An 11,754-nucleotide genomic window follows, 5' to 3' on the forward strand; every position below is an offset into this window, starting at 1 on the left:
ATCATCAGGTGAGCTCATCGGGTGTGACCCAGGTGCCCAGAAGGAACATGTTGCCGATTCTCCAGGCAAGGCTGATTCATGGACCAAGTTTGGGGGACAGGAAAGGGAAAACTCCTTTCATTATTTTGAGTTGACACTCCGCCCCCTTGTTCCTGAGTCCCACTGCTTCCAATGACAGATGGGATCCATTAACACTGCTTTACTCTCATCCTTGCAGTGGAAGTGTTGGGGAAGAACAGTGCACAACCAGGAAGGCTGTTTTATGTCACCCCATGTTGTAATTGTTAGTGTATGTTTTCAAATATTTGTTTGAAAAAGAAAGGACAACTGTCCTTGTGGTAATCATATTCAGTGATATGGTGGTGTTGATTTTTATCAGCACCCAAAGGGATTTTGTAGATCCTTTGAGTCTAACTGAGAAAAAGAAATGTACAGAATAGTCTTTCATAGATGCATGGAGTGAAGTATTTCTGGACAGAGGTGTATACCAATGGATGGGCAAGTGTGTGCTTGTGTGTGTTGGGCTGCAAGCTGCCTTGATAGTCAAAGAAAAAATAAACAGAAATAGAATTGGCTGAGGGTGATTGCTGGTACAACTTCTGCAATGTTCCCCAACTATCATCCTTATCCCACTGTCCATTAAAATCATGCTAGATGGGCTGTATAATCTAACTAATGAATATAAATGGATGTTACCAGCAGTCTCCACACAATGCCAGGCACCATGATCAGCCTGCCACTGAGTGCCCCTTTCACACTATGATTTCACTTTGACTGCCAAGGCTGCATCCTATGGAGTCCTGGGATTTGGAGTTTAGGGAGGAGTGAAAACTGCAAATCCCAGGACTCCAGAGGATTCAATAGTCAAAGTGGAATAATGGTGCTATAACCAGATACAGGCATGCCTCAGTTAACACAGCCTCTGAAAAAGAAGCTCCCTTTTACAAAGTCTTGACTTTTAAGAACCCAATGAAAGTGAAAACATCTACGGTACGTAATCAAGCTATATCTGTAAGTTTGAAAATTATGTATGTACACATGGCCAGGCTGTGGAAGACCTATTATCCTGCCTCACAGTGATTCCGAAGTTCACCTCCTGCTGCACGACAGTGGCCTTTCAACCTGCAGCCCACCCCAGCCCTGCTCAGGGTGCGGACTTGATGCAATCTATTTCAGCCCCCGACAGATGTCGAGACAAAAGGAGGTCATGGCTTAAAGCCCAGGATTCGGCGGCTGGGGGTGTAGCAGCTTTAAGGCAGAAAAAAAAGCCAGGAACAGCCTCTTGAGCTCTATTACCACCCACCTTCCAAAAGCTTGAGAAATAAGGTGAGGGATACCAAACAACTCCACCACTAACAAGGCTCTTTATGCACTGTCAAAGTTTGACAGGCTGACACATGTTTTCAAAAAGCTTGACTCCTAAAAATATATCCCAAAGACATCTAATGTGTTCTGCTGCACATCATATAATCTGTTCTTTGTAACCAAAGATTCTTCATTTCTTATTTACTTACTTGCTTATTTTGTATCCTGACTTTCTCAAAATATAGGGACTCAAGGTGGCTAACAGCAAACATGCATCCACGGATTCTAGCAACCACAGCTTGAAAATATCTATATTTCACTTTTTTTACATGGTGTTCTACTTGTTTTTAACTTACTGCTTTTCGGAAACCACTTCACATCTTACTCTGGGAGAAAGGTGGCATATAAAATAATTAAGCAATGCCACCCCACCACCTCCATCCAAAAAACAAACCTTGATTTTGTCATTTTAGATAAGGGACACAATTTTACTATGCCACTGTATATTTATATCTATCTGTCTATCGTGTCAGAAGTGAATCAAGGGTACACTTGTAATGTATTTAAAAACACAAAGTAAAAAACTTGGCATTCTACTAAATGTCCTTGGACCAGTAGCTGGCCACTGCCTCTGGTGTTGCTCTAAGAATGTCCTCCATCATGTGCTGTATATCATGAGATCTGAACATCCAACAACACTGAAAAATGTCCTCACCTGGCCCTGCACACAGAGTTCTGCGTCTTCTAGGCTGAAAACCATTTAAATACAGAGGATTTCAACAGAGCACAATTACAGCAGTTTGAAACCACTTTAACTGCCATGCCTGTATCCTGTGGAACCCAGGGATCTGTAGTTTGGTGAGGTACTTAGAGTTCACTTTAGAGAGCTCTAGTGAACTCACCTGAACTACAGTTTGCATAGCAGCCTAAGGAGAGCAGGGTTACGGATTAATAAATCAAGGCATCTATTCATTGTTCTGCTGAGGAAAGTGGATTGAAGCTCTTTAGCACACAGCTTCTTAAACAGTGGGTCTTGACCTTTAATTCAATGTGTAGCTGAAAACGTTTCTGAACACCATCAATTTACACAAATCTGTTACCAACAACATGCAATGTTTACAGTGGACTCTGCAGAAAATGCTACATCTGTAAAGGCAGTGGTTTTCAACCTGCGTGTCTCCAGATGTTTAGGCCTTCAACTCCCAGAAATCCAAACAGCTAATAAACTGTCTGAGATTTCTGGGAGTTATAGGCCAAAACACCTGGAGACCCACAGGTTGAGAACCACTGTGTAAAGATAAAGGTTTCCCCTCAACATTGTCTAGTCAAGTCCAACTCTGGAAGGTGGTGCTCATGTGTACTTCATGTTTAATTCTATGCCTATTTTATATATACATATATATCCAGAGTTATGTCAAAAGGTCTTAGGTGGAAAGGGGTTGCACATGGTAAAAGTATAAAGAAGCCCTGCTCTAGCAGGCAATTTTAAATACCTCATCAAACTAGAAACCCCAGGTTTACAGAAAATGGAGCTCTGATGTTAAAAGTGGCACCAAACTGCTAAAATTGTGCAGTGCAGGATGAATCCTGAGTTACCAGAGTTAACCACACACTTGCGCTTTGCAGATTCTCCCAGCAGGATGAGAAGCATGGGACAAAAATTAATAAATTTGGGATCTTCTGGACACAGAGAATTATTTTATCCCCACGGAAAGTTCCCAAATGCAGATTTATAAAAGAAGGAGGTGCCACACCAACCTGGCATTACCTCTCCTTTTTGCACTACATCTAGCCTTTCTATGTTTTTAGTAGTCACTCAATTTCATAGATAACACATGTGTACAGCCAGTCTATGCATACAATCTTTTATTATGCATTATTTGCATTTAAGACCATTCATGATACTTGTGCCAGTTTTCGCACATTTGAAAAAAAATCATAAAGAAATGAACTGAGGAGAGGGAAGCGAACGTGACGGGGAGGGGGGGGGGGACAAATCATGCAGTACAGTTTATAGAAACCAATTACATAGATTATACAGGCGGCTCTATGTCTTGCACCTTCTTTAATAAGCCAGATTCTTTTACTGAAGTATTTCAGCCATCTGTTAACAAGGCATGTTGTATTTTTTTCATAGCAATTGCAAGCTGCACAGCAAAAGGATACATGTGGACAGGGCATGAAGATGGAAATATCTCACCATGTCCTTCCCTATCACATTAAGCCGTAATCCTCTGCTGTCCCACTTTTTAAAATCAGCTTTTATAATGTCTGGGTTTTTATTTCTTTTTACCACTTTCTCCCATTATCCTCAGCTTCCTTCCACTGCTGCAAACCAAAGTCAAGGTGCAAAAGTACTTTGTACTCAATTGACTCAGCAGTTGCAGAGAGGAAGGAACAGAATCTGGTCCTTCCCAGTAAGCTCAGGAAAAAGCAAACTACTTGCAGTCCCTTCGAACTTGGGTGATTTGCCTCATTAATAATATTTGCCATCTTAAACACACTATGATCTTGCTTGGTCATGTGTCCCAGTTTTCAGCTGAGAAATGTTGAGAGGGTATGACTAAGGCCATTTTGCAGACAGAGAAAACCAGCTCATTTTTTGATGAGTGAGGTTAAAAGAGGTAGGGATAGGAGCACTGCACTTCCAAGTATTCAAGGCTGATTTTTTCAGGAAAGTCTGGAAGAGATGCAATGCAAACTGCTTCTGCCAAGTCAGCAATATTCTCAGTACATCAGAGATCTTTCGACCCTACCATCAACATTTTTAAAGGGAAAAATGAAGGGGAACTGAGAATTCATACATATGTGTATCTACACTGCAATATTAAAAAATTCAGAGCCCAGGAAATTTCATCTTGAATACTAAAACTGAATAGAACATGTAAGTAGTGAATTGAGCCCCACAAAAATCCATTCAAGGTGGATCCAGCTTTCTCCATTTTGAGAGTATGATTTAATTTAAAGAAAGGGGTTTCATTTAATTGCTACTATATTTTTTAAAATCCTGGACAATCAACTGCAAACCATTCCACAACCTCTCAGTACAACACTTTTATTTCTCTGGATGGCTGACATATCCAGCATGGCTGTCTCTAGCACAATGTGGGGACAGAGTGGCTAAGGATGCATCTACACCAGTGCTTCCCAACCGTGGGTCTTCCAGATATCTTCAGCTCCCAGAATTCCTGACAACTGGCGATGCTAATTGGGGATTCTAGGAGATGGGAGTCCCCAATGCTGTAGGGGGAAAGGTTGGGAACCATTGGTGTTGCACATCTTTGCATTGGTGTAAACCCCACTGCAACTCAAGAGGATCTAAGACCAGGAAAAGTGTGTTTATATATACAGTAGAGTCTCACTTATCCAACACTCGCTTATCCAACGTTCTGGATTATCCAACGCATTTTTGTAGTCAATGTTTTCAATATATCATGATATTTTGGTGCGAAATTCGTAAATACAGTAATTACTACGTAGCATTACTGCGTATTGAACTACTTTTTCTTCCAGATTTGTTGTATAACATGATGCTTTGGCGCTTAATTTGTAAAATCATAACCTAATTTGATGTTTAATAGGCTTCTCCTTAACCTCTCCTTATTATCCAACATATTCACTTATCCAACGTTCTGCCGGCCCATTTATGTTGGATAAGTGAGACTCTACTGTATATATATATCGATATAGATATTTCAAGTACCACAGTACAGAAACCAGTCACAATCTGAAATCATGCCAAATGTATCAACAATTTGTGGGGTGCTGTGAGTTTGCCAGGCTGTATGGCCATGTTTCAGAAGCATTCTCTCCTGATGTTTTGGCCACATCTATGGCAGGCATCCTCAAAGATTGTGAGGTCTGTTGGAAACTAGACAAGTGGTGCAATTGGCCAGCTTGATAGCACCAAATGTCCTTGCGGCTTCAAGGCCTGGGAGCTTCCTACCTGGGGGAAGACATGTTGGGAGATGTTAGCTGGCCCTGATTGTTTCATGTCTGGAATTCCTCTGTTTCCAGTGTTGTTCTTTTTTTTACTGTCCTGATTTTAGAGTGTTTTAAATACTGCTAGCAGATTTTGTTCATTTTCAACAGAAAGGAGGAAACCATGAAAATGAACAAAATCTGGCTCCTAGTATTTAAAATTTTAAAATTCATGACAGTAAATAAAGAACAACACTCAGAAAACAGAGAAAATCCAGACTTGAAACTATCAGGGTCTGCTAACACCTCCCAACAAAGGATTCCTTCAGGCAGGAGGAGGTCAGGTTTTGAAACTGCCAGGCTTTTCAATGCTAATCAAGGTGATTAATTGCAGCACTCACACTGGCCTCCAACAGACAAGAGTTCTTTCTCCCACCTTGAATATTATTCCACAGATATATAAACTCCACTTGCCTAGTTTCCAACAGACCTCACCGCCTCTGATCCCGGCCATGAAAGCCTTCGATAACACATTGTCACCATTTTATTTCTTTTTCTTAAAACAACTAGTCGCTTTTTGTGCCTCCACGCTTTTCTCCTGCAGCTCTTTCTGGAAGGCCTAAAATCGCCCCTATGTCGGCGTAGGGGAGAAGGTGGCATTCCGGGGATGCCCTTCAAACCCCAGCAAGGGAGCTAGCTAGTGCTGCACTCCGGCCTTGTTTCTCTCCCGAAAGCCTGGTGAGTGTTAACAAGGGGTTGGAAAAAGGCGGCTTGGGATGGAGAGCAAGAGGACTCACCCGGAGGATGGCGAGGAGACGGCACAGGAGCCGGAGGGCGCGCGCCTTTTCCTGGCGCGAGGCTCTTTCCTTCCTTCCCGGGCTCCAGGTTTCTCCCTGAGGAGCCCCGTGACGTCACAGCTCAAGAGAGAGAGAGAGAGAGAGGCGGAGCTCCTCCCCTCCTCCTGGCCAATGGGCAACTGGTCCAGTCCTGCTCGGAAACCCCGCCCCGCTTAAATGATGGGGGGGGGGGCGCTCTTCTTGAGGAAGGTTTACAAAAGAGAGGGACTATTAGGACTCGATCTACACCAGACATGGGCAAAGCTGGGCCCTTCAGGTGTTTTGGACTTCAACACCCACAATTCCTAACAGCCGGTAGGCTGTTAGGAATTGTGGGAGTTGAAGTCCAAAACACCTGAAGGGCCCAGCTTTGCCCATGTCTGAGGGTTTGACACCACTTTAACAGCCATGGCTCCATGCTATGGAATTCCCCTGGGAGCTGAAGTTTTGATGAGGCGCTGAGATAGCAGAGAAGTCAGCCATAGCAGAGCACTTCATGAACCAACCTGGACACAGCATATTATTTGAGAATGCAGCAATGCTGGACCACTCTCACAACCACCATGTCAGACTACACAGAGAAGCCATTGACATCCACAAGCATGCGAACCATTTCAACAGAAAGGAGAAAACCATGAAAATGAACAAAATCTGGCTACCAGTATTAAAAAGGCTCTAAAATCAGGATAGTCAATAAACAATCAGGGCCAGCTAACACCTCCTAACAAAAGATTCCCTAGGCAGGAAGCAGCCAGCCCTTGATGCTGCAAGGGCATTAGACGCTAATCAAGGTGGCCAATTGCAACATTCACACCAGCCTCAAACAGACAAGAGTTCTTTCTCCTACCCTGGACTTTCCACAAATATATAAACCCCACTTGCCTAGTTTCCAACAGACCTCACAACCTCTGAGGATGCCTGCCATAGATGTAGGCGAAACATCAGGAGAGAATGCTTCTTGCCTGGAAAACCCACAGCAACCTGAAGGCTAAATACTTTGCAAAACTACTACTCCCAGGATTCCATAGCACTGAGACAAGCAGTTAAAATAGTATCAAACTGCTTTATTTCTACAGCATAGATGTGCACCCTAGGCCACAGGCGATGCTTAAAATTGGCCTTTGGAGAAGCTGATTAGGGTTTCTGGGAGCTGAAGTCCAAATCCCCTAGAGGACCACAGTTTAGGGACCACTTCTTAAGAGTGATAGACCCAAAAGGGCCTCCTTGACCAAATGGCTGAGAGAGCAAAGCCTATCTGATATAGGCATTTCATGCTTAGTTCTGAGATGTAAGGAGATCTTGTAGTACTTTTGAGGCCAGAGGAGAGAAGGAAGATGCTTCAAACAGACAAGAGTTCTTTCTCCCACCCTGAACATTCCACAGATATATAAACCCCACTTAGCTAGTTTCCTACATACCTCAAAACCTCTGAAGATGCCTGCCATAAATGCAGGCAAAAGATCAGGAGAGAATGCTTCTGGAACATGGCCATACAGCTCAGAAAACTCACAGCAACCCAGTGATTCTGGCCATGAAAGCCTTCAATAACAAATCTGCTTCATCTGAAGTAGTAGACACCATAGGAATGCTTTTCTCACCTAGTCTCAAAGGTTCTACATAACCTCTTGTATACTGATATTCTGGACAAATGCACCAATGTCTTTGAATTCAGTTCTAATATTTACCCTATATACTCACGTATAAGTCTATAAATTTTAGTCAAAAATTAAAGCCCCAAAACCAGGACTTTTTTACAAGTCCAATGGAATACTGTATTTTAACTCTTTATCAAAATAAAGGAATCATCTCCTATGAGTAGATTGGTGAAAGGCAAGAGCTTAGTACATTATGGGAGGCACTAAAATAAGCCCCGCTTCTAATACAATGCTCTCTGCCACAGCACAGCTTCTGGGCTTTGTTTAATCCACGAGAGTGGAATACTAGGGATAGTGGCCCCTCAGGAGCCCCCGGTGGAGTAGTGGGTTAAAGTCTTGTGACTTGAATGTTGGGCTGCTGATCTGCAAGCTTCCAGGTTCGAATCCCACCCAGGGAGAGCGCGGATGAACTCCTTCTATCAGCTCCAGCTCCATGCGGACATGAGAGAAGGACATGAAAGAAGCCTCCCACAAGGATGGTAAAACATCAAAACATCCGGGCGTCCCCTGGGAAACGTCCTTGCAGACAGCCAATTCTCTCACACCAGAAGCGACTTGCAGTTTCTCAAGTCGCTCCTGGTACGGAAAAAAAAGGTGCTGTTGGCACTTTCACCTCTTCATGGAATTGCCTTTGATTTATCCATGGATTATATCACAATCCATAATGTTGGCCTGAAATCCTGCCCTCAACTTATATGTGACATCAACTCATAAATGAGTGTACTGTATACAGCACAGTAACATTCCCCAGTTTTGTTTTTTTTTTCAGTATGGGCTGCTGCTGAAGTCTCTTTCTTGTAGAAATGGAGGCCTTGGAAGATTCTGCAGCCAAGCCAAGCAATCCACCAGCACGCCTGCTCAACGTAAACCCTGTTTATTTCAGTGGAGGTGTATTTGCACTGCTGAAATGTAGCTCCCATAAATTTAAACACACAGGGGAAAAGACAGCTTCATGCAGGCTACGAAATATGAACTTCCAACATCTGTGTTAAATTTATTTCTCAAGCCATGACCAGCTTGGCCTTGCACACACTGATGGTACTGTGCAGAAAAGCGAATGAGAAATGGCCCAGTGAATTCTTCCCAACAGTGTTAACATACATACCTCCTTACTGGCAGAAAATGACTCCTGGGTCTGCCTAGATTGCTTCTTCTGGGGAAAGGGTGCAGGAAAATCAGTAATCTCTCTCTCTGAGGTGCTTGGCACAGAATAAAAAGTACCAGTGCGTCCACTTCACGTATTTAATGAGGCTGCTAACTGTCGCCAAGGTAAAACGTAATGCCAAGCTGTTCTTGGCTGCAAAAGGACAAAGCAACTTTTCATAACCTCAAGATAAAAACGTTAGCACCTAGTTCTGGCAGATCTGTTAGAGGCACTGTTGTAAAGGCTTGTTGAGACACTGGCAACCTTGCTTGTTATTAGCCTTAAGGATAGGAGCCGGCAGAAGAGCAGCCCTCTTGAAACGGAGACAAAGAATGAATGGCTGCTCCCTGGCCAAGGGCAATGAGCTCACCAGGGAACCTGCTACCTCAGCCTTTCATTGACTGGAACATGCCCATTTTAAGCTTCATTCTTAAGGCTCTCCATCATTCTTGCTACATTTCCTCCTGCTTCTGATCACGTGCCGTTTTCAAGCTATGCTGGGGGCATTTGTATCATCCACAGAACAGCGGAGTCTAGGTCAGCTGCTTTTGCGACACTAGTTGTTGTGTGCCTTCAAGTCATTCCAATTGATATCCAGGGGTAAGTAGGGATTTCAATCCTAGTCTCCAGAGTTATATAGTCCAATGCTCAAACCACTATGCCATACTGGCTCTTGCTATACACCTCTCTAGAAGCTAGGTCAACAGTAGCATGCTATGGTCCCCAAGTTACTAACAAGATAGGTTCTGCAGGTTTGTTCTAAAGCTTAATTTGTTTGCAAGTCACAACAGGTAATGTTTTCAATTTTGCTAATTATTTTGCAATTTTGCTATTTCAAGCCATGTATATAAGCTTGAGATCGCAAAAGAGTTAACATACCTGTGGTGTTTCTTTTGTCTGTTTTCACCTCATTTTCTGGGACATGAGAGAAGCCTCCCACAGGATGGTAAAACATCAAACATCCGGGCGTCCCCTGGGTCGTTGCAGCCAATTTTCTCACATCAGAAGCGACTTGCAGTTTCTCAAGTTGCTCCTGACACAAAACAACTCATTTTCTGTCCCTGTGTTTATTGGATTTTGAAAAATTTGGCTTGCTGTGGAAATATGTTTGGTGATGAAGCAAGCTCCAGTGGAGACACCTTTTCCCCACGATAACTCTTTCAGGAATAAATTTCTCTCCCAAGGGGTAGATTTTCTCTCACTTCCTACTATCTCATCCCCGTTCTTAACATTTGAAGTCGGATGTTTGTAACTCGGGAACCACATGTACTGGATCTTTTGTTCTAGGTATATGTACTAATATCTCTTGAATCCATTTGACGAGTCTAAAAACAGCATCACTTCCTTCTCTCCACGTCTGTACTTTCATACAGTTTGTATACCTGGGAAACCTTAAAATCACAGAAGCAGAGTGGAAGAGACCCTAAGGTCCAGCCCTCTGATATGCAGCCTCCACAAAGTGGGGAAAGTGGGGCAGGGGGAAGCAGCACTTGGCTATGTTCCCATACGGCAGATGTGAAGAGAAAGCCTCAGCTGCCGTTAACACTTCCAGAGGGACCACAGACGTTGGGATAATCTCTTCACACCTGGCAACCCCTCCTGCTCCCTGCCAGGGACAAAGTGGCTGTATGGGGAGGCTTCAGAGGACATTTGAGTCTATGATGGCAATAAAAAGCTCAGTCTATTTTTCGCCCCAAATGTAGAACTATACATTGCGCTGAATCATGTTGGATTGAGACCATGGCAATTCAGTCTGGATCCAAGCAGTAGTTATTTACATGAATAAAGATCTTTCAAATCCTTGGCAAAACCAGCAAGTTGGGCCTAGGATACTACTTTTGTGTCAATACAGAGTATGGTGCAGTGGTTTAACTGCTGGAATATATGGAGATCAGTGTTCGATTCACGGTTCGGCTATAGAAACTCACTAGTTGACCTTGGGCGAGTCATAAACTCTCAGCCCCAGAAAGCCTCAACTGGGTTGCCTGAACCCATAAACAACTCGAAGGCAAACAACAACAAATGAATAAGGAAGGTACCTGCAAACAAAAAGAGATGCACAACTCCAACAGAGATACATTATCAGACCTCCCAATGAAGTCCAGCTAATATAGTATCGCCAACAAATAACCATTACTTAGCTCAGAGAAGCTGTGGAATCACTTGAATGAAGATGATTATAAACCACCATTTCCAATTATTTCCATTTGGTCAACTTTCTATTCCTTCAATTACTACAATGTAGTAATGATGGGAGTGAAGTAGATCTGCAGTTCAGATTCCTTGTGCTGTTAAGCTATGTGATAAAAAGATGTAGTGATCTGATAGAATAACCAACTCTCTGTACGTCTTGTAATGTGATGTCTATATAAAATACGAAACCTGTAACAGAATTGTTAAAGCACCACTCCCAAAGACGTGGATAATCAGAAGAAATCCAATCCACCCCAAACTGTCATATGGTTTCATGTTTGCTTGTCCAAACAATTGCTGCAACTGTTGACATTTCTCCACTGACAACAAAAAAAACTGCAGAGGAAAATATACTGTAGTATTGATGCAACAATATGTAATATAATTGTATTATATTTCTCTGAAAGTAGATTTAATAAATGACCCGTTCTTCTCTCCCTACAAGAGGATTTCTACAATGGGAGTGAGAAACGCTGCGGAGAAAAAGGCTGGATACAAGACTGGCCAAAAGAATAAAAGTCGTAACACTGTTGGCAATTTTTTATAACTTAATCTTTTGCCTCAATTTATTTTTAATTGTCACCTCAGAGAAATGTTGACTCTCTAAGACTTCTCATCCAGGATTCCCTTGAACCCTAGGTTTCTGCTTGAGATTGTGACTGAAAAAGTACTTTTTGGAGATGCCAATTGTATAATTGTA

The 11,754-nt window shown here is 42.8% G+C and overlaps 1 protein-coding gene across 2 annotated transcripts in view; it reads right to left on the bottom strand.

The window, feature by feature from the left end:
- The window catches only part of nckap5l (NCK associated protein 5 like), a 69,217-nt gene extending 63,057 nt beyond the window's left edge, over positions 1 to 6,160 (bottom strand). Inside the window, exon 1 of one of the 2 annotated variants that reach the window (XM_062970896.1) lies at positions 6,024 to 6,160. The gene's annotated coding sequence lies outside the window, so the exon portion shown is untranslated. The remainder of the gene's footprint in view (positions 1 to 6,023) is intronic. The other variant, XM_062970897.1, reaches the window with a different exon arrangement.
- Positions 6,161 to 11,754: the final 5,594 nt, after the last annotated feature.

Source organism: Anolis carolinensis, chromosome 2 (genome assembly GCF_035594765.1).
Source record: "Anolis carolinensis isolate JA03-04 chromosome 2, rAnoCar3.1.pri, whole genome shotgun sequence".
Lineage (NCBI taxonomy): Eukaryota > Metazoa > Chordata > Lepidosauria > Squamata > Dactyloidae > Anolis > Anolis carolinensis.